Source organism: Agelaius tricolor, unplaced genomic scaffold (assembly GCF_023055355.1).
Source record: "Agelaius tricolor isolate 1412-34295 unplaced genomic scaffold, bAgeTri1.0.p SCAF_7, whole genome shotgun sequence".
NCBI lineage: Eukaryota > Metazoa > Chordata > Aves > Passeriformes > Icteridae > Agelaius > Agelaius tricolor.
In genome coordinates, this window is record NW_027269267.1 from 11,029,644 (window position 1) to 11,052,770 (window position 23,127).

Below are 23,127 nucleotides of genomic sequence, written 5' to 3' on the forward strand. Positions count from 1 at the left end.
CAGGGATGGTTTTGTGAGTATTGAAAATGTGAGGGTTCTGGAGCTCCAGGAGCCATCCCACTCAAAGCTGCTGCAGCCCACAGTGCTCAAGGACATCTCAAAGGGACTCACTCAGAACTACTGTTGATAGGGTCATGAGATGATTGGCTTAGTCATCTGCAAAATTTCCATCCTCAGATCAGTTACTACTGGAATTTTGAAAACATTTGACAATTTCTTATAGAACTCCAGCAAAAACTGTACCACTCCATGTGGGCTGATTCAGGTAGGAAATATTTCAGGGCTGTCAGGGGATGACTGATGGTTCCCCACCTGGGTCAGGCAGCTGATGTTCCTGTTGCAGTCAGTGTTCCCACCTGTATCACACCAGAGCCCCTGGGATTGACAGAATCACAAGGTTGGAAGAGACCTTAAAGATCATTGAGTCCAACCCAACCCTAACACCTCAACTAAACCATGGCACCGAGTGCCACATCCAGTCTTTTCTTAAACACATCCAGGGGTGGTGACCCCACCATCTCCCTGGGTAGGCCATTCCAGAACTTAATCACTCTTTCCATAAAAAACTTTTCTCCTACTATCCAACCTGTATTTCCCTTGGTGCTTGTTGAGACTGTGTCCTCTGGGTCTGTCCGGTCTGTATGGTCAGAGATGCTTCACCCTGCCAGCTGGTCTGGTCAAGTGTTTCATCACTCAGTGGTCTTGGTAAAAGCCTCTCAGATGCACCTGAAATGGTAGAGCAGGCCTGGGGATGGAGGAGAAAGGCACCACCATGGTATATTTTTTGTTTCTCTAGAATACCCAAGATCTAGTGGACAGTTCTATGACACATGCTGAATATTTCATTTTAATAGATAAATGTTTCTTATTAAACTGAAAGGGAATGGGTTTTAATGGATGTTTGTGCTTCATTTATATTTGAAATGCTGCTGGTGCTGCATCTTGGTTACTGCGTTTTTCTGTTATAGAATTTCTTTTTTTTAATGATAAAGCTAAACTGGAATTAAAGTTTGCCATGTTGATTATTATTGGTCTATTGGTATGTTTTTGGGTTTTTTTCACATATTCATAGTCACTGTTTAATTACATTTACAAAAAAAATTAACACATTTTTCAGTACTATTTAGTGTATGGCTAAACCTAATGATTTTGCAGATGATCTGACATTCCTGACTTGGTCCATCTTTTACTGTAGTTACAAAATTTAGGTAACAGCTATATTTGAGAAAAAACACAGAGGAATCATAAGCTGACTATTTCTTTATATGCCTTCAAAGAATTTCACTATCTCCTTTGTCTGTGTCACAATGAAGACTCCAGGCATAGCTGATTCTTTATCACTTTTTTTCTGTCCACAATTCTCTTACTTTCATTTCTTTTTCAGAATTGTTGTAGGGTGGTGTTTTGGTGGTTTGTTGGTTTTGGTTGGTTTTTTTTTTCCATTATAGCAGTGCTCAAGGCTTTAAGCAGGCTTTGCATTCTTTATTCCTAGAGGTAGACTGTAATTTCAGTTGTGCTGGTGCGTGTGCTGCTTCATTTTCTCTTTGCTTACTAACAGACCTATAGTTCTCCATCATTTGAGACTATATCAGTCTTCAAATTCTGATTTACCTTTTTCCCTTAATACAACTTAACATCAGATTGCTTAGAGATTTTGACTTGGGCTCCAGCAGGTTTCCTGAAATTCTTGGAGACCAGTCAATGTGAAAGTAACGTTTAGTTTAAAAGAAAACCCAAACAAAACAAAATAAATTCCTGTCAATGTTAGTTTTGAGAAACAAAGAACAATGTTAAGAATCTTAAATTAGCAAAGTTATTTTGATACTGAAACATCATTCTGGACTGAGATGGAATTGTAAGCATGTTTCAGCAATAAGGAACAAGTAGGAGCATTGCTGTATCCTCATTTCCTGAGATAAGTTATTTTGAAGAGCAAATATTTTTCTTTTATTTCATTCATATAACTAATCTTGTTATATACTTAATGCTTTGGCTAGTTTTGTGTTGATTCTTTTCTCGTTGATTTGTTTCTGGTGAGGTCTCAACAGACTTTATGCATTTTAAAGAAATTATGTTTTCAAACACAACCCTTGGGGTAACCTAAGTGCATTTTCAGAATACAATCTTTGAATGCAACTTTTATTCTTAATCCCATCTTCCTAATTAGGAAAAATTTCATACATCTTGTATTTTGACAAAGAGACATTAAGAATTACAATGTATTTTGTTCTGCTTATATGGCTGGATTTTTTATTATAATACTGAGAGTGATTGAGGGAAAGAATAACACATTTAGGAATAAAAATCACTTTAATGAAATGGAATTATCTCCTGACTGTATGGCTAATTTTCAAATTTTTAAGAGCATCCTAGTCTACTTGACTCTTATACTGGTATCTGAAAAAAGGATGCATTTCTGGCAGTAGAAATTATGTTGAGCACACAGCAGCAGGAGAAAAGAAAAGAAAAGAAAGAGATGAACTTAGTAAAGTTAGTGTGAATGTATAAGCTGAGTTTAAATTCTACAATTAATGGAAAGACACCAAGTGAAGTTATGTTTAGTATGATCCCATAAAAATATATTTGAACTATGTTATAATACAAATGGGATGTGCACCATTTCCTGAGGCTCATTTATGACCAGAATATTTGTAAAAGGCATGTATGTAAATAATAATATTCCATATTTCTTACTTATGTTTTAAAATTGTTCACATTCCTCCAAAAACAGAATAACAGCATATAAGCATGAAATAATATAGAGAGAAGCTTAGAATATAAATTCTCTTTCTTAAAGCTCAGAATATGGTAAAAAAATTTTGCCACATCTTTGAAGTAATAGTCTTATGAGTAATAACTCATAAGATTATGAGAATAATCTTATGAGTAATAACTGATGCAGAAAATAAAACATCAGTTAAAACGTAACATATTAGGAAATTTCTGGTTTCATTTGGAAGTTTTTCAAAGTTGCATCTCAAATCAAAATGAGCTTTATAGAAGAACTTACAGCACCCTATCTTATTGTGCATTGTAGACCTGACAGAATTGTTCACAATAACTAAAATGTAGACCACTTTACTATTTGGTTTTGGCAGTATTTTCTGTGGTAGAAAAAGAGAGGTATTCAAAATTGTTTGGATTTTTAGAATCCCAATTAGGCTGGTTTATTACATTATCAGGTACATTGTCTTTTGCTTCATAGTGCTGTCAGCAGTGCTTCAAGTGGGATGCAATTACTTTTAAAGTTAATATCAGCATCTATTATATAATACTGATTTAAAATCTTTGAACACCCTTGACCTCAGAGACATTTATCATGAAGGCAGAAATTAATCATGTTAGCTGTGCTAGATCTCATGAAGACACTGCAAATTTAGAAACTCCATAAACAGGGCTAGGTAATTATTTTGAGTATTACTGGACTGTCATACCATAATAGCTTCATAATAATTAGGCACATTAAGCAACTGATGAAGTAATATAACAGTAGACTAAGTAATTCTTTCCCCATTCTGCCTTCAAATTGCTAAAAATTTCTAAAAACAACACACCTCCAATTTTAAAACATTAAAGTGTATTTCAAGTGTAAGTATGAAATCTGAAATTTTGACTATCCTCACTTTTGACTATTTTTACTTTTCTGTGGTTAACTTAATTCCTCTTGAATCTCTCATTGTTCCATTATTACATGGATTTCTTGATTTTATTTGCACAGCTACTGTATAGTTCCTAAGATCTTTGGATTAGGTATCTATGTTTTTTAGGATTTTTTTAAGATTTCTAAGTTTTTTCTATCCTTTTGTTTTCTGACTTCTGGTAAGTTTTCTTAGACATTTAAGTACTTTATACAGGAAAGAACCTCAACAGAGTATAAGAAGAAGCAACCAAAAAAAATCAAAATATTAGAAATTGAAATTCAAGTTCTTTGCTTGCCATTGATCTGTATAATACAGGTTTTACATTTTTTGCCAAGTCAAGTGACCCTTGCATTCTAATAAATTCAGTCTTTCATAGCTTTCATTATAGCAGTGAGAAATTTAGATCTCAGCTGTCTGACAAGAGGACATGGACCAGTGATTTCCACACATATATCTGAATATATAAATCTAATATATCCATTTTTTAGGAATGACAGATCAGGACAAGTACCAATTAGGGTTTAGCAAGCAATAACTAACATGCATATTTCAGCATAAAATACTGTATTTGGATGAATATGAGGTTGTAACACAGCTCAAGAATATTCATTTTCTGCATAGAATTATTTCCAAAGCACTTCTTCAGCTATAACCATGATTTAAGCTAACATTATTCCTATTATATTGTCATTATCATATAAAGTTATTCAGAACAATGACCAGGATCAGTCAGAAGAGGGAAACTCTTCCTCTCCATTCCATATTTCCAGCTCTCCAATGCTTGCAGTCCTAGTGTGAGTCAGAAATCAGCTGCCATATTCTCTTAAGTATATAAAAATTGTCCAGATTTTGTCATAATCAAAAGAAAAACATTCAGGGAAAATCTAGAAATCTGTAGTATTTTCTCCTATCTCTTTAATCTATTTTCTATTGTCAACAAGAGTCCTAATTTAAGTATAATCTAGCTCTAGAACTTTGTTATTCAAGTCTTACCCAAAGGTCAAAAAATCACACAGAGAGCTTAGAGATTCTTTACTGTGTTTTATATATATCTCATTTTTTTTCCCCTTGGTAAAATCTCAATGGCCTCTCTGATAAATGGAGTGACATTGTGAGTGGTATTTTGTCAGATTTTCTACTCTTATTCTGTTTAAATAAAATCAGTGATAAAGGATGAAGTTTCTAGTGGCTTCATTGCTTTTCTCTTGCATTAAGTCACTTCCCCAGTGCAGATCTGAAGCTGAAGGCACTAATGGAAAAAAGTATGTCCAGATGGGAATTTATTCTACACATTTCCCAATGTCCACAGACGACTGTGCAGAATACAATTACTCCTGGTTTTGTAAGGGTATTTCCTAACATTCTTAGGACACAGAAAAAAAATATTTAATAGCATCTATGGTTTTTGAAAAACTGATTTGAAGACACTACACAACAATACACTTTTTTTTTTTTATTCTGGAATAAGGTCAAGCTTGATTGAAATCTGGGCAACACCTCCAGTATCCTTTTTTTTTTTTTCTGCTAAAATTTTAAAATTAACTTCCATGAACAAACAGATTTTTGTTAGTCCAATGGGACATGACAGAAAATGGATCTTCAATTCAGAGCCAGCATATTGTGATTAAAAGTCCCAGTGAGGTTCATAGCTCTTTTTCCATAGCACAAACTGGACTCTGATCTGTTTATGGCTCCTGGGAGAACAATACTGTAGTATAATTTTCAAATATAACTGTAGCACTTTTTCTACCTTGCATAAATCATTCTTTGAAGAAATTTTACAAGGCTCTATTGGAAGCAAAATCTGACTCAAAATCACACGGCACCAAACCAAGCAGAAAATATGGTGGCAGAAGCCAGAAGTTAAGGCTAAGATAGTTTAAAAACATGATGATGGTATGGAAATAATGTCTTAAAGTATAACAATATGTTATATTCAAATGTTCACCTTTTTCCTATAATTTTTCTGTGTTTCAGCATGCACATGATTGGATGATTTCTGAAAGTTAAGACAATGAACCTTTCAGGAAGCATCTAAGAATGTTTTTTATTTTTTTTCCCTTGTTGCAATAAAATCTCATTCCTGGAACTATTAGTCCAGACCAAGAAAGAAACAAGTAAAATCTCCCATAACTGGGAAAATCTAAGCAACACAATTTTTATTTTGAATTAAATGCATTCCCTAACAAAACCCAAAGCATCTGAGGTTGAAGTAAATGTTAGTTCATCTGAGATATTACAAGCAGAAAAATCTCTGGACAATTGCAAAAGCCATCAGAATTATTGGGCTGTCCTTTGCAGCTGCTGACAAATGTCAGCATGCCTACTTTTTGTTTCCACGTTTGGTTGCTGGTTGCCATCTGCTGTACCCTTCTGCTTCAGAGAGTTCTACTTCATAGTAGATTTCTGAGTGAATATGATAGGATATAGATATAGATTAGATATAGATAGATATAGATATATAGATATATTAGATATAGATATATATATCTAGGCTCTTAGCACTCTTATTTTTTATGTTCTTTCTACCCAAGCTTTCTTTTTAAGGTTTCTGCATATGCACTCATAAATGAGATGTCAAGACATGCTATTTCTATATAGCAGAAAAATTATCCAGTGATCTGATCTCCACAATCCTACATGGGGTGACTGGAGCTTTGAGAGACTTGGTCTTGTGTCCTACCATTGGACATCAAAGTATTTAAATGGTGTGAAGTGAGGCACCAAAAGTAAAATATGAACTGTCATCTGTCACTGCACTCATCAATGTGTGTCCATGAATTACTGTTTTGGTCAGTTGATCAAATATAGTCTCCTTCAGTTTTAGAAACACGAGGTCTATCAAGAAAAGCTCTTAAGATAAAATGTAGAACTCAGATGTTTTTATCTAAATAAAAATGAGGAATTTGTCTATGGACATTGCATTTATTGTTTATCTTTTTGAAAAACATTTTCTAGTTATACAGTAATACTGAGATGTAGTAAAACTAATTTTAAACCATAGGCTTTTGTAAAAGTAAGACTAAATGGAAAGGCAAACAGGTGATTTTGAAATGTGGTAGCAACGTGGTAAGAAAGCACATCTCTAAAATGAACTTTCAGTAACTCCACTGTTGGATTTGCTTTTTCATCTTGTCTTTCTTTTTTCCCCTTGAAAAGTCCTATTTCTACCATGACTGATACTTTGCAGTCTTGGATCAAGGAGTTTACTTGTTTTGGAGAAAATAAGTCATGCGCTTCTGGAAGGGTTTTTTGCAAAAGTTTCAGGACCTCTTTTGCAATATTCATAGCAGCCATCCATAAAGGAAATATTATTTTTGGTGAATCTGAATCTCCATGTCTTATGTTAGAGTTTCAAATAATCAGGGCTAAGCAAAGCAGGACTTTGACAAAAATACTGATGGTAGAAACTAGTCTTCATGTATTTCTATTCTATCATCTTCAATCAATTCTAAAGTTTGACAGATGGACAATTATGGGGGATTTTTCTCTTTTTTCTTTTTACACAGCCTTGGCTGTTATAATGTTGTCTTACAGACTCATAGGGCAGATCTTCAGTGATAGAAATAGTAAACTATTGACCTCATTGGAAATAAAGCAAAAGAAAATCCCCTTATTCCCTTCAGATAAGGTTTATCATTAGGTATCTATTTAGAGAGCCAGAAAAAGTGTAAAGTGTAATACAGTTCCCGAAGCATCTTGGATTTAATGGAAGCACAGATACTCAGTTGCCAGGAAATTTGATGGTAAGAATGATGACCACCACTTAAAAGGTCTCATTTTGAAAAGTATTTACAGAACCTGATTGTGAGCATGATAGAGTGAATACAAGCATGAAATTCTCACTTTGCCAAATTTCATGGTTGTGAAAAGCAACATAGTCTAACACATTTTTCCACAATTATGTGTGCATATAAAACCTCACAGATAAATTTGGACTTTACTTCTAAAAAAGTAAAAAGTAAAACTAACTCACAATGACAAAAGTCTATTTGTACACTTCCCTTCTTTTCCAATTAAAATAGAAAATTGTTTTAAGAGCTTGATCAGGGAATTGGTACTACTGAGGAAAATTTTGGTTTTTATTTGTTTGGGTTTTTTTTTCAGTATCACTGCACTGTAAGAATAATATCGTAATATAAAATGTTTAGGGTTATATGTTTTCATTCTTTATTTTCATATTTTATTTTATTTTATTTTATTTTAATAGTTGCATAGGCCAAAGTCAACCTACTTCCAGTGAGGGAGAGATTTTCGGTGCAAAACTGCATTCTACAGTTAGTACTACCTGCAGAAAGGGTGTGGAATATATGAACTTGAATGACATGGCAAAAATTGGATTACAACTGGGTTTGTGTCCAGGATTTCTTCTTTCTTAAATTAATCCTGTCAGTTGGAAATTGCTGTTTTCCTATCTGAAGATCAGAAAGACCCTTCCATAGGATCATAGTTTTCCTGCATACCACCCTTATGACATTGAACGATAAATATTTTGCCTGATTCACTCTAATTATGAGGTGCAATTAATTGAACTTTTTCTCTTCAGATATCCCTAGTTTGTAAAGGTCTATGCTTGTTGAAGACAACTTTAACTTGAATGGCTAAAGCTGAATTTTCTTTTTTCCTCATAGAGACAAGGCAGGAGGTCCACAAAAAATTTTATTATTTCTGGTTGCTGGGAGCTATCCATTTAAATGAATGTTGTGAATATAAGTAATGTGTAATGTCAAATGTGTAATGTCAAATGGGTAATGTCAAACTCCAAATGACTGCCTGGCAGTTTTTGGCTTGATAGTTTTGATAGTGTGGAGCTCGTTCTGACCTAATTGGGGCACAGTTAATAAATGGTGGTTACATTGTATAAAAGGGATGTCTGCATCAGCTTTTCCATGGCTGGGGAGGGTGTAAAAGTTTTTGAATTTTTCCAGTTTTCTCTTTTCCACCATTTTTTTACTTTATTTAAAAATTCCTCTATTGTATAGTTTAAAACAGTTAATAGATGACCACTGACTTCTGACTTTATAGGGAATAGGGCTATGGGAAAATTTGGAGTAAAGCTGATCTGGATACCATATAACTAGCCCTACCCTACTGCTGAAATTGAGGCAGAGTTATAGAGAAAATAGATGTGCCTTTAGATTAGAGAGAACATAGATGTGCCTTTAAAACTGGAGGAGATAGGGTGGGAAGATGATAACACTTCTACATAACTTCTTGGATGTCTCTTGACCCTTATTGGATGAAATTCCTAACTAGCTGTCATTAAAAAATGTCTGCCCAGGACATAAAGATAGGAAACAGCAGTGTTTTAGTCTAAAAGAACAGAGATCTTCAACTGAATCATAAATCAATTTTAAGTTTAATTTTATGATCTTCATTGGTGTCTTTAATTCTATATGTAAAAGACTGTGAAGTTATTTTCAGTAATAGGTCCCAAGGTATTTGGAATTTAAAAAGCCATCCAGTTTCTTCTTTTTCTGTTTTGATCTAATGGAAATTTTTCATTGTATCTGTATGAACTGTATATATTCAAGAAACATGGAAAATATTTAATCTAACTCAATTTTAATTTTTTTTCTATAAATGTGAAGATAATTTACTCCTTTTTATTGTTATTCTGTGATCTGTTCTACCTAACAATCTTTCTGGGGTGTTTTGAGTATTGAGGAGTTAATGTTTCAATATTGCTTTCAAAATGCAAATAGCACATACGGTTTTTTCACACTAATAAATTTATAACTGTGATGTATCATTTCCTGACATAGCAGTATAAGCAATACAATATCAGGGTTATATTTGACCTTGAAGAGACTCAGTGATACTTCTGCAGCTTTCCTAAGATGGATAAAACTATTATCTGCAACTGTATTATCTAACCAAACTGTGGCAGTATTCTCTCCCTGTTATGACTTCTGTTCAAGCCTCCAACAATTAATTTATTCAATTGAGATGCTATTTTTTATTCAACTTTCTAATATTAACGCTATGCACAATGATTTTATTTAGTTTTTTAGACATATACGTTATCAAGCCCAATTCTAAGCTTTGACAATTAATAAAGACAACCAACAACAAAACAATTAGATGACTTTGCTAACAAATTTCTAGAATATCCTGTATATTTTATTTCCATTTTTGGAGAAAAAGAAAAAATGTAGCTGATATTAATTTCATTAGAAAGAGGCAGAAAATATTCCAAATATAGAAACTGATGGTCATGGTATTATAAGAAATCTATATTGAACAACTGTAAACACATCAGCAGAAGTCTTAGTGGTGTTTTTAATTGGTAGCTATTGTCAATCATTGATATTTTCAATTGTTTAAAAAGTAGTTTGCATAACATATGCATAAAATTCTCTATCAATATATAAGTTACATAGACTGAGAACAGAAATAGGACTTACTAGGTAAGGGCTGATCTGATTTTTTTATAACTTTTTTTTCTTTGTGAAATAAAATACCACTTTTCAGTGATGACCTATCCTTGTAATATTCCAGCCTGTCACACTGGCCACAGCTATGACACAAATAGAACATGATAGTACTTTGTGCTCCTGAAAATGTGGAGATGCTGTAGCTGCGTTTACTGTCCTGTTGCTGATGCTGGAGACCGAGTCAGAAAAGAAACAGAAGAAGGAAAGGGTAAAAAAAAAAAAGAAAAATAGAAAGGAATTTGCCATCGACTTAAATGTCTGTAATTTGAATGACATTCTATTTACTGTAAGCTTTGTATTCCCTTATTTTTTTTTGTATTCCCTTATTCCTTTTTTGCTAATAAAAAAGCAGGTTTTTTTAAAATCACTCTTACCTCTGCTAAAGGCAGTTAAATTATCACCGCCTTATTCCTGAATCTAACCCCATGTTTCCCTTTGATCATATTCACATCACCATCATCTTTCAGCAATGTGTGCACATTTTTCATATTGGATACCCCAGATAAGTAAATTTTATGTTCTCTTCAATAGACGGATAATCAGGGAAAGGACGTAGGATTTTCAAAGACATCCGAGAAGCAAGGGGCTAAAGGATCATCAATTCCACTGAGATAAGAGAACTTGGCTCCTTCAGATTCTTTGAAAATCAGGAATAGAATAAATGATTCTGTACTAAGTCAGAAAAAAAAATCTTGTTGAGGAGTAAAAAAAATTTGGACGTCCCAAATCCTTTTGTAATACACTGCCTTTGTAACTGAGACACCAAAATGAATAGGTACAAACAGACTTCACAAAACATTAGACAGAAAAACAGATATATCTCATTTTATCTTCTTATCAGCACTCATTTGGGTATTACATATCTGTCGGATGATATGACCCATGAGCTCTCTAGACACACTCTTGCTTCACTTTTGATGTATTAAATCAAACATGAATAGTGTGTCGACTTTTCATTTGCTATGCTCATTTCTAATATTACTCACATGTCTTCATATAATTCATGGATTCATTTTCATAATTAAGTTGTATTTTTTTTCAAAGAAAAAATTATGCATTAGTGTGAGATTAAGAAAAATTTGATTTTCTTCCTTAATTAACTATTTTGATGGAGGAATTTTGTGTAGCACAAAAAGATAAAATGTATGTAACAGTTTAAATATATCCATTGAAGTTGATCACATTACTATAGGATTGAATTAATGAGTGAATAAATCAGTGAAATAATACATAATCAAAATGAATATTTAAGATCCAAACCCAGTGTGATAAAGTACAAGTCTAAACAGAACATGCATTTCTTTGAAGTAGAATAAATCCATCTTCCTAACTGGCGTGCACACTTTGAGCGATGTTCTTTTTCATCACAGGACAATTTCTCATGCTAAATTTCATCTTGAATGAAACCACATGATGTTCAGAAGGAGCAAAATCAAATATTAGTTTTAAAATGCACTTTTCAGTGGTAGGATGATCTATGTAAATTCATATATTAGAGCTACTGAAACTATTCACAGTGTTTAATGTAGCTGACAACCTTCCTGTAACACACCTCATAATTTTTTTCAAGATATATGGCAATTGGTCTAAAAATACTAACGTGCAAAACAATTATTGACATTTTTTCTCTCAACTGTAATAATGAGAATTATAATTTGAAGATAAAAGTGAAGCTTTTTTTATACTTATTGCATGATGGGAATAAAGCAATTATTGTCCTGGAAAATTGCCATCTTTTAATACATCTTTTGCTAAAAATTAATTAATCTGTAAAATCTCATATCCAACATCCTGTGTGGAGAGGCCCAATCCAATTGACTGAGATGTGATGATGTGAATTGCAGTATGAGAATTCCGTGTGAACTCCTCCTCCCTGCCAACTGCCAGGTGAGCAGTCACCTTTTCAGCCAGCCTGGCAGGTGATCAGGACTGGTGATACCAACAGAGAGAACACATCTCCAGCCTCCCTGTGCCCTTTGCAAGATTTCATCCACAGGCTTCTGGCAAATTAATTAATCTGCCTGGAAAGAGAAAGCATTGCACGATATTGCAGTATCATTTTTCAGATGTGTTAGTCAAAGCAAGTTTTAGAGATAAACTCACTACTGAATCCAGAAGTAATCCGTGCATGTTCCAAGAGCTGAAGACAGGGCAAGGCAGCCCCATCAGAAGAAACAGGCAGTATATTGGCAGAAAGATCTGCAGTGCTGATAGCACAGCAGGTGCCCTAGCAGTTACAGGCAGGATTTTTTGTTATAGGTGAGAGAGCAGTTTCTACTCCTTTCTGTGTTCATCTTTGATGTTGTCAGTGTTAAGGAATTTCTTACTTCTCCATCCCTTTAGAACTTTGCTAATAACTTTTTGTGGGTATGTTATACTAATATACCTTATTAATATACCTCTTTTTAATGTCACTTAAAAACAAAGATATCTGTAATCTAAGCTGTTTTCTCTGACAGTAACAAAACTCAGCTTACATCAAAACTTGGTTATTTAAAAAGAAAAATGAAAGGTGAAATCTCAAAACAATTTGTACTTTTGAGTGACTGACTCAAGAATAGAGTTCACCCATGAGAGTTTTTGAGTCTTTTGACTTAATTCAACTTCATGAACACCTGCAGAATACCTCACCTGCTATGCAAGGACTTCCAACCTGGGGACACCCAGCATAGTGAAACAGTTCTTCATGTGGAACAGTTCTTCACAAATGGAACAAGGCAAAAGTCCATGTAATTTAAGCACATTTTTAATGGTATCTAGCAAGTCTGTAAGATCATCTGGATGGTCTGATATAGCTGCTAGATATGGGTGTAGTTCTAAAGGGGGCCTAAGGTTTAGTCTGTTGAGTTTCCTCTTCAAAAAGTCTCTTAAAATGATCAAGATGAAAACAGGAGTGGAGGTGAGTAAATCAGGAGTTCATAGTAAATCCTCCTCCTCTACAGCACCTCCTGCTCAAGGTTCAGAAAAACCTGCATTGTCAGGAAAGCTTATAATGGATTATTGTCGGGTTCGGCTGTCTGTCTCTGCCCCGACACGGGTAGAGTGGTTCTTGGGTGGCACGCGATTCAAAGGACGAGTCTGGACTCTTCAGCTTTTCGATCTTCGGATTGCTTATTATTTCTTATCTACAAAATTTTCTGTCTGCCCAACAGAGGTCCGATCTGCAAGCAGTCACAGGCACTCTCTGGACATCGGGAACGATGTGCTGAGATCCCACATCTCCCCCTTCTGTTTGCACCAAGAAGACTTCTTTGGCAACTTGACTCATGACACGTCTCACACACAAAAAGATGCATGGGACGATGAGCATGAGGACTAAGAGTATTATTAAAATATAAAATCCCATTTTTAAAAACCCTCTCCATAAGGGAGAAAGATCAAAAAATCCCGCCACATCATCAATCCATGACCCAGTGATTTCGCCTAATTTCTTTATACTATCTTTTATATTTTTAATACTTTCATGAATTGATCTCGAATGATCTGAGAGATTCATGCAGCACATTCCCTCAAACTCTTCACATCCATGTCCATGAGCAAGCAATAGATAATCGATTGCTGCTCTATTTTGAAGAGTTGCCTCTCTCACACTGCTTATGTCTTTTAACATATCACTCAAAGCGAGAGAGACTGATTGAGCATGCTTGCTCAACCAACAACCCATGTGGTCCAGTTGAGTCAAGGCCACCCCCGACGCTGTCTGAGGTGAGAAAATTGCTGCCGCAATTCTCCTTGCCTTGTCCCAGGTGTACACTTCATCATCACAGTCTGCACTGTAATGTTGCAAGGACCTTTTCTCTTTGTGTTTTTGCTCTCTTAATACTTTCAAATCTGGTGACAACATTGAAATCCTCCCAATGCTGCATGGACATCCCTTGGCATTTGCAGGAATGCCGTGCCAAATTCTGTCCCCACAAATTAAAAACAACCCACGTGGCAATTGCACTGGGACCTGGATTGATCCTTTGGCTGTCGTCACAGTGTGATTGCACCAAGCTGATGCGTTTCTATAATATTCATGATTTGGTGTGACATCAACGCTTTTGTTTGTCCTTGACACATTCGAATTTTCAAATTTCATGCATAGCTCCATTGTTGTGGACCCAAAAATTTCCAATTCCTGTGGTTTGGTAGAAGCCACAGGTAAAAGATGTGTCCACCGGGTGCCCACCAGGTGCCCACCCAGGGACGCCAAATGTCAGGTTCGGCTGTCTGTCTCTGCCCCGACACGGGCAGGGTGGTTCTTGGGTGGCACGCGATTCAAAGGACGAGTCTGGACTCTTCAGCTTTTCGATCTTCGGATTGTTTATTATTTCTTATCTACAAAATTTTCTGTCTGCCCAACAGAGGTCCGATCTGCAAGCAGTCACAGGCACTCTCTGGACATCGGGAACGATGTGCTGAGATCCCACAGATTATAAGTAGACCTTTTCTTGTCTAATAGCTGGAAACTGGAAATATCTACTTCACAGTAGGCAACCAGTCTGTAAAAAGCCAATAAAAAGGAGCTTGCCTCCTGAGTTTGTTTGGCACACATGGGAGGGAGGGATGGGGAATCACTACCTCCTGCAGATGTGTTACACAATGCTGAACAGGGACCAGTGCTGTGAGGGAGTGTTCACCTTTTCAGGGCTAACTGAAGGTTATCTTTTTCATTCTTTTGCTCTTAATTTAATTTTTTATTCTTAGTTGTGTCCTTGTAATACTTGGAGTACTTGATTGTGTGCTGCAGCAGCAGGGTCTTTTTCCCTAACAATGTTAGCTCCTGAATTCTCTCACAGTCATGGAAAATAGAAAACACAAACTTAAATTCTAAAAGCATAAAGAATACCATGAGCCCTGAGGGTTGCAGAATTCTTAATGGGAATATTACCATTATCTTACATGCTACAACAGCCTATAAACCATGACAACTTCAGGTGTGACTGTATCTTTTATGCATTTTCTGTTTTCAAGAACCTTTGGCCTAGGAATGACAGGAGTGCTTAAAGCCAAAATGGCAGCATTTTTAGCAATAAGAATAGAGAATTGGTAATAGAAAGGAGCCCTTTTTAGATTTTCTGTGTCTCCTTTACCTGTGGATTCTTAATACCTCCTGGAAATAACTTAGATGAATAAAATACCTGTCTGTAAAGTGCCCCTTTCTGTGCTGTTTTTACAAAAAAATGAGCACTGTCTTTGAGATACAGTCCTTTTAATGCTGCTGAAATTATTTTTTCTTCCGCATTCCTATTACGATACCTGTCTGACCAAAAGATATCAGGCTCAGTAGGACATTGAGTCAAATTTTGAAAGCTGATAGATCTGGCAATCTCATTTAGTTACATTCACTGCTTTTACCTTAAGCCACTCTTTTTCCTGAGAGTTTTCCTGACTTCTGGTTTTGGCTACCCAAATCACACTACAGACTTGTGTTTAATGTGCAGAATATAATCTCCATTATGGTCACAAACATAAGTGTCAGTAATCAGGGCAAGGTCATTTGTATATTCCTTACAGAGATGTTCTGGATGATGATCCAAGAGCAATGAGAAAACTCTTCTGGGATTTGCCTGGCCACAAAATGCTCTGAATATAGACCCTCTACACTGATGTGATCTTTTCACATTCAGGTTAAATGTTTTCCACATTATCTGGGATCTGCTGTGGATTATCTGCATCTGTTTAAATATGCAGCCTTCTGGCAGTTGTAGGAGAGTTCATGGCAAACACAGACACATCTCTCTGTTGAATTCCTAGTCATTTGCTAAGTCAAAGTTTGTTCTCTACAAACTCAAGCTAAGATAACTCAGAAACCATTTTTTCTCTGTATAACTCCTTGATAGCTGCAATCAGTGGGGTCATTTTAGTGATTTTTGTTTTCCAGGGTCTAGTCCTCTGGTTTTCTGAAAGAACTGTGATTGGAGAGATGGGATGTGTTAGCTCCACTGAAAGGCTGCAAAATGTCAGGAGGGAAAGTAAAACTACTTTACGGTGTAGCGTAAATCAAAATTGGGATTAGCACTTGAAACTTTTTGCAAAGATGTTTCTTTACATTCAGTCCTTGTACACTACAGTCAAAAGGAACAACAAATGTATATTTAATATGTGTGTGCAATATTTCTGCATAGGACACAAAGGGGACTGCTCAGTGCACGTGAAATGTGTGTGCAATATGATTCCTGAAGTAGTGCTGTAGTACTGTAGCAGCCACATAATGAATTGTTTGCAGAGAGGTTATCTGGTTTCCTGCTTACTTAAACAGTCATCAAACATAAACAAACAAACCATTTAAAGTGCCTTTTGTAAAGGCTCTTTTGCTTTCAATTACTTTTGTGCACAGGAAAGATGATGGACTGACTGTCCTTAAAAGCTAAATACTTTAATCACTGAACTTGTAGCTGAGAATTACCTTCTGTTCATAACCCTTTCAATGACCCTGTATTCTACCTTTCAATTAATGTATTGAAGTATTTATTATAGTAACTTATTTATTTATTTATCTATTCATTTTGTCTATTTATTTTGGTGATCTTAACTAGCCTTAACAAGTACTGACAAAAAACTTCTCTAAGGCAGAATATTCCAGCAATATTATAAGCTTTACTTGAGATGGCTGTATAGAATTTTTCCCTTGCAATTAATAGCTACATTTGCATTTCGGCTCTTTCTCTGAGATGTTGCCTTCATTAGGTGCACAGGTTTTACCTGGTTTTAAATTTTGCAATATAATTTTGAGTGCATTACAGATGTTTGTACTAGAAGACAATAAAACCAAGACAAGATTGAAGGAGAGCTAAGGTATTCCAGCATCCTAGGTAGTTTTCTAGAGCTGTTCACAGGAGTGTGTTTGAGTGCTGATAAGGCACTAACTATATTAAAAAGACACGGGAAGAGCATAAGTATTGTTTTTCCTTTTCAGTCACTAAAGGATGATTCCTCCACACATTAGCCAAAAATGCAAAACCAAGGAACATTTTGTACATATTAAAGTTTTCAAGATGTACATCTTAAGAGAGTTATTTTTTCTTTAAAGATAAATTAAATACATCTGGTATTTTAACGTCTCTTTATTGTTTCTAAACTCATTAGAGACTGATTGCTTAGAAATCACAGCTGTTTGATGAGGTCAATAGGAGCTGGAAAACCTATACAGGCCAATTTAACGCCTCATAATTGGTAATGCAATTTGGAATGTAAACTCCTTAACATTTAGACAGATACAATGTTTGTTTGTAGAGAAAAAAAATACACTGAATAGATATAGTTGTGAGCCATGTCTTTTACCCTGGTGGTTCTTTTTCCTGCTTGACCTTTATTATGTGTCTTATTTGTTTTAATGGGTCCTATGACCTTGGAGGGGATTGAGGTGTTCCTCCTCACCCAACCTCACTAAAAAAAGGTACCACTTGAAATAAACTGTGCTATTTAAACTAAATGCCAAAAATATTTTTCTTTTTGCCAAATGAGGTCATCACCTCTATGGTACATCTGGCCTCTTATCTTCCTGGCACTTTTACTTCTAACCTCAAATTGCTGTGCCAGTGCCAAAAGATTAGAGCCACTAGAAAATGGTATATTCATTGTCAGCAAGCAGAAATAAATTTGTATCCTACTATGGTCTGAGAAAGACTGTGTGATAAAGCATCTATTGTATGTTATTAAAAGTTATTCCTAAAATGGCAAAGGCCAAATTTGCAAGGAAAAAGCCCCAATTTTCCTAGATACATAAAGTTTAACTTTTATTGTATATGCTGTGTACATCATTAGCTATACAGGTAAAAATGTTTCATTTCAGAGTAGTGGAAGAATTGTGCTGGTAACGAATATTTAAAGCAGGTGTAATGTGTCAGGAGCATCTCTGCAAACTCTGATTCACTCTAGACTGACTAGCACATAAAGTGTAAAGGTGGGACTTTGTGTGTTATAGGTAGATTTTCTACAAGGACTGGATAAGTAATGCAGTTGAAACACTCTACACTGATGGGCCATTATATGGGAACTTCAATATCTACATTTAACAGGGAAGAAAGAAAACATTTTTTACAGTTATTTGAATCTAAATGAGTACACAAATAATCTGCAGAAAATTAGGAAAATTATAGTCTAAGTATATCTAAAATTAGTTTTATTCACATATTGCACTTTCTTTTTATGATTTCAGCATGAAGGCTGAAATGCTTGTGTTGTCCCCTAATATGTTAGCTAGGCAAATAGTTAACACATTCTATATTGAAATATCAGCTGTCAGACTGATGGCATCCTATGGTACACAGTGCAATGAAAATATTACAGAAGAGTAGTTTTGCAAGTATTTGTGGGACTCTGAAGAGCAGCTTGTATTTCACAGCCAAGACTTATCACAGCCAGTATCCAGGACAGGATTTTCCTTTTCTCTTCAGACGTGCCCCCCGTCCCGCTTCTCCCTTTTCCCCTTTTAAATCCTTGCTCTCTCTCACAGTTACTGAGTGCTGTTGAATCCAATCCGCAGGCGAGGGGAATTTCGGTCCAGCTTTTTCAGGGAGCCGCGGATACACACAAAGTTGGCTGATGTGCCATTCAGCATCCCAGCAGCTCTTTCTCTTCACACTCGCAATGGCAAAGCTTTGTGCGGATGCACTGCTGGATGCTCTGAACTAAAACCGTCTGGGGGAACTTTGCAGGTTCTGGACAGCCTTTTAAAGGTAAGGATGCGAAAATAGGCGTGCTGGAGAAGGAATCTGCCGGCGGAGAGCGTGGCGTGTTAGTGCTGTGCAGGCTGCATCTTAAGTCTCCTGCCCTGATGCAGGAGTCTGCGAGCAGTAGGTGGGAGGGGATGCTTTTGTACTTGAAATAAGAAGCCCCAGATTAAGTGTTATCGCAGCGACTACTTTGGAGCTTGTGACAAACGGTGCGGTGATCAAAGCTTTCTGAAAATACCTCTGTCAATTATTTATCCGCTCCCAAGTTAAACCTAACTGTATTAAAAACAGCAGTAGAGGCCAGTAGCCCAAAGCTGCAAGGTGCTTTGAACATCTCTTCTCTTGCTGCTTTTTGAAGTCCCCTTATTGCAGTCAGTTTGGCTGAATACTCTTGAGAGAGCATTTCATGCACACTTATCTCTACTGGAACCTTTTTTTTTTTTCTATAATCCACCAAGGAACAGTATGTTTTAACAATAAAAGGCCATTTTTAATGCTCAAATCTCATACTGTGCTTAAATATCTTTTAAAAGACTACTTTTAGAGCCACATAGATGTCTGTGCATTTAGGTTATAATTGGCTTTCATTCAAATGTTTTAATAGCTAAGGACTTCACTAAAATGTATATTAAAATTTAATTTCACTTGTAAAGCAGTTGAGGCTTTCTGCTTAAAATAATCTCTATTAGTAAGGTTGTTTTTGCTTTTGGGTGGTCTGTTTCATCCCTTCATGTGTCTGGCTGTTTCAGGTTAATGTTATATCAAATGTCAGAATAACATGAGAAAATTTGAATATTGATGCTCATAGACTATTTGGGGGTTTACTACTTTGATGATAAAGTGGCTTTGTTTTGTAATATTTTCCAAGTTTTTTCAGTATGGTTTAATCTCAAAATAGGACATGAAGTGCATAGTGTTTTTCAAGTTTATTTGGGAAGTGTTTTAGCAAACAAACAGTACCCCAGCTACTGTAGATTTCTAGTGGTATGTATGTTAGACAAATGTTTGTGGCAGCATGCATTACTGCTTAAAAAGTTTCCACCTGACAATAACTCTGAGAACCTTCTTTAGGAAAAAAAGTACAGAATGCTTGTTTTCCCCAATCTTTAAATATTTCTTTTCAAATAAACTTCTTTTGAAATTTAGTATGTAATTTTTGTCTTAAAATTGCATGCATTACCCCAGGCTGTTGGGGTGGTTTTTTTCTGCTTTTTCTTGCAGAAGTATTTGACAGTTATTACCATGCATTTTCCAATCTGAGGTTAGAGTAAGTTAAACCCCAAGCTGATATCAGATGAATTTTTCATTTTAAATTAGGTGTTCCAGGTAATAACATGAAGAAAAAGTATGATTTTTTGCATGCCACTGTTAGCATAGTTCATAGAAAGTATGAAAAGAGATTATATATTTTAATAATTAAATGACTTATGGAATTGCAGATTGATATTTTCAATGGTTTTTCATTACAGTTTCTGCCATTGAGGCAATGTGAGGGCTTTGAGAAAGATGGAGTGCTGTAATTACCAGGTGCACATGTTCATTAATCCTTCCTAGCTAGAAAAAGCTTCAAGTTCTTTTCCAGTGGCATATTCGTAAAGCTATAAATATCTGAATTGTGTCAGCCAAGAAGTCACACAGAATGGAGGCTCTTTTTGAGTTCAATTTCATGCACTGTTGCTTTGGTCTTGTGAGGGAGTGCTTTGCATTCTTCATGATGGATATTTGTCTTCTTCCTCATAAAAGTTCAGAAAACAAACAGTTATGTCATAGATTATTTAGTCTCAAGTATGTGTGAATAAATTAAGACAAGTATTCCTGAGCATAAAAACATGTAAAAATAGCTTTTTTAAGTGGAGACGAAACTGAGGAGTTGCTAAGATAAATTTAAATCCTAAACATAACATTTTAGTAAACAAACTAGGAAAGCTAGAGTTTAGAGTTAGGAAAAAGGATGTTAGAGGAACATCTACAATACTCTGCACTGGTTTTTTTTTCCTTTATCTATATACTGGCAGGTTAAATAGCATGGTGATTGAATACTGCAGTTTTATTCTCTGACTTCCTTTTAAATACTCTGATATAATTGTCAGTCTTTAACTTCATATGAACAGAAAGATTAGTAAATCCATTTGTATCTCTGTCTATTTCCTTGAGGATGTCTATACATAAGCATTTTGGTATTGTATTTAATTACAGAGCATTAAAGATAATTTTCATCAGATGTTATTTTTAATAGATATTTGAAGCATGCCATGGCATCTTTAAAATGTCTTTATATAATTTCTCTATGAACATGCATATATGTGTGTGCACCTTTGGAAAATATTATTGTTAGCATTTACTGGAACTGCACTGAGATGTTGATTTTACAGTCAACTCCCTGTCTTCAACCTACAATTTGACATATAGGACTGTTTCAGGACTACACATCAATTTGTTTGAAAAGCACTAAACTGTCTATTTCCTTCAGTCACAACTGTCAGTAATTTTAGACTCTCTTAGAAGTTCAGCATTAAGGTCTCTTTTGATTGCAAAATTATTCAGCTTTTTTTCTTTTCTTTTCTTACAATGAGCTCAGAAAATCTCAAATAACAGGGATTGAGAAGAGGTCATACCTTGCTTGCACGTGAAAATGGTAGTTGTTATAAAAAATAAGCTTGAAAGAAGGTACAGATGTTGCCTGTAGATAGTGCATTTCATTCACATTACCAGCCTGCATGAATTGCTGAGATCCAGTGCTTCCCTCCTGTCCTACAAAAGTGGGTAAAGACCAAGTGTTTTGGTTTTTTATTTTCCTCAAATAAGAAAAAAACAAACAAACAAACAAAAAATTCACCAGTATAGTGTGTCTCGGCATGATTCAGAGTAGAATGCATCCAGAGGGTGAAATGGCAGAGGCTGGTGCCGTGCCTGGGCTCGCAGGTTGGGGAGATGAGCCTCCCCTCCTCCCCTGAGGGAGCTGTCCAGCAGCAGCCCAGAGCCCACTGCCCTCATCCCCTCGTCTCACAGCTTTGGGCAAACATGAAATAATTACGTCTCAGGATGTTCCCTTCCAGGGAGCTGTGAGTTAGATAGGAAATATATTACCTGGTGTGGATCATGGGCAACTTCTTTAATGGTTTGTGGGATTTGGGGAATGGGTTCAGATCACCCTGTCAGACAGTGTCTCAGTGCAGCTTCTTGACAGGTAGCATTAGGGTACAGTAACAGTGACATGGTTTAGCCTAATGTTCTTATATTAAATAGCATTTTTTTTGATAAAGATATTGTACTGGCTTTGCATGGCAAGGTTTTGGTAGCACAGGGGTACAGGAATGACTCCTGTGAGAAGCTGCCAGAAGTTTGCCCCATGTCCAACTGAGTCAGTGTCAGCTGGCTCCAAGATGGACCCACCACTGGCCAAGGCTGAGCCCATCAGGGACAGTGGTTGCACTTCTGGGATAATATATTTAAGGAGGGGGAAAAAATTCTGTGCAACAGCAGCTGGCAGAGAAAGGTGAGAATGTGAGAACAACTCTAACTCACCAAGATCAGTGAGTGAGGAAGGAGGGGGAGGAGGTGCTCCAGGCATCAGAGCAGAGATTCCCCTGCAACCCGTGGTGGAGACCATGGTGAGCCAGCTGTGCCCCTGCTGCCCATGGTAATTAATTGAGCTAATTTCCCCAATGTTTGTTTCTATAGCCCATGACAGTTAATTGGTGAGTGATCTCTCCATATCCTTATCTCAGCCCAAGAGACTTAAATTTATCTCACCTTCCTGGCTGAGGAGTTAGGAGATAGAGTGACTTTGGTGGGCACCTGGCATCCAGTCAGAGGCAACCCACCAGAGGTATGTATTTATCAATATACTTTTGTTTCTTGCATGGAAACTTTTGTTTTTCCATTGTTGTATTGATTATTTCAAGGAATATGTCTTTTTCATACCAACAGTCTCTTTGCCTACCTCATTTTGGTAGGGGTTTAAAATTATTTTTAGCTTAGTAACGATTTGATTATTTCTCCCTGGTAACAACAACCTGTGGCAAGACTAAAACCACATTTAGGCACAACTTTTTTCAGGTTCACCAGTTCTAATGATTTGCAGGGAAATTCCCCTTCCCTTCCCTTCCCTTCCCTTCCCTTCCCTTCCCTTCCCTTCCCTTCCCTTCCCTTCCCTTCCCTTCCCTTCCCTTCCCTTCCCTTCCCTTCCCTTCCCTTCCCTTCCCTTCCCTTCCCTTCCCTTCCCTTCCCTTCCCTTCCCTTCCCTTCCCTTCCCTTCCCTTCCCTTCCCTGTTGAATTCTGGGCTGCAGGTGCCCATTTCTGGCTCATGTCCCATCTCACCCACCAGCACACCCAAGACCTCCCTGGCCAGGGCTGCTCTCAATCTGTTCATCCCCCAGTCTGTGTTG

General features: G+C 36.2%; 1 protein-coding gene across 11 annotated transcripts in view; it reads left to right on the forward strand.

The window, feature by feature from the left end:
- DMD (dystrophin) overlaps window positions 1–23,127 on the forward strand; it is a 1,148,686-nt gene that overhangs the window by 618,147 nt on the left and 507,412 nt on the right. Inside the window, exon 1 of one of the 11 annotated variants that reach the window (XM_071430349.1) lies at window positions 18,596–18,741. The exons of the other annotated variants lie outside the window; for them this stretch is intronic. The gene's annotated coding sequence lies outside the window, so the exon portion shown is untranslated. Of the gene's footprint in view, window positions 1–18,595; window positions 18,742–23,127 lie in introns of those variants that run through there. 11 annotated transcript variants of the gene reach the window in all.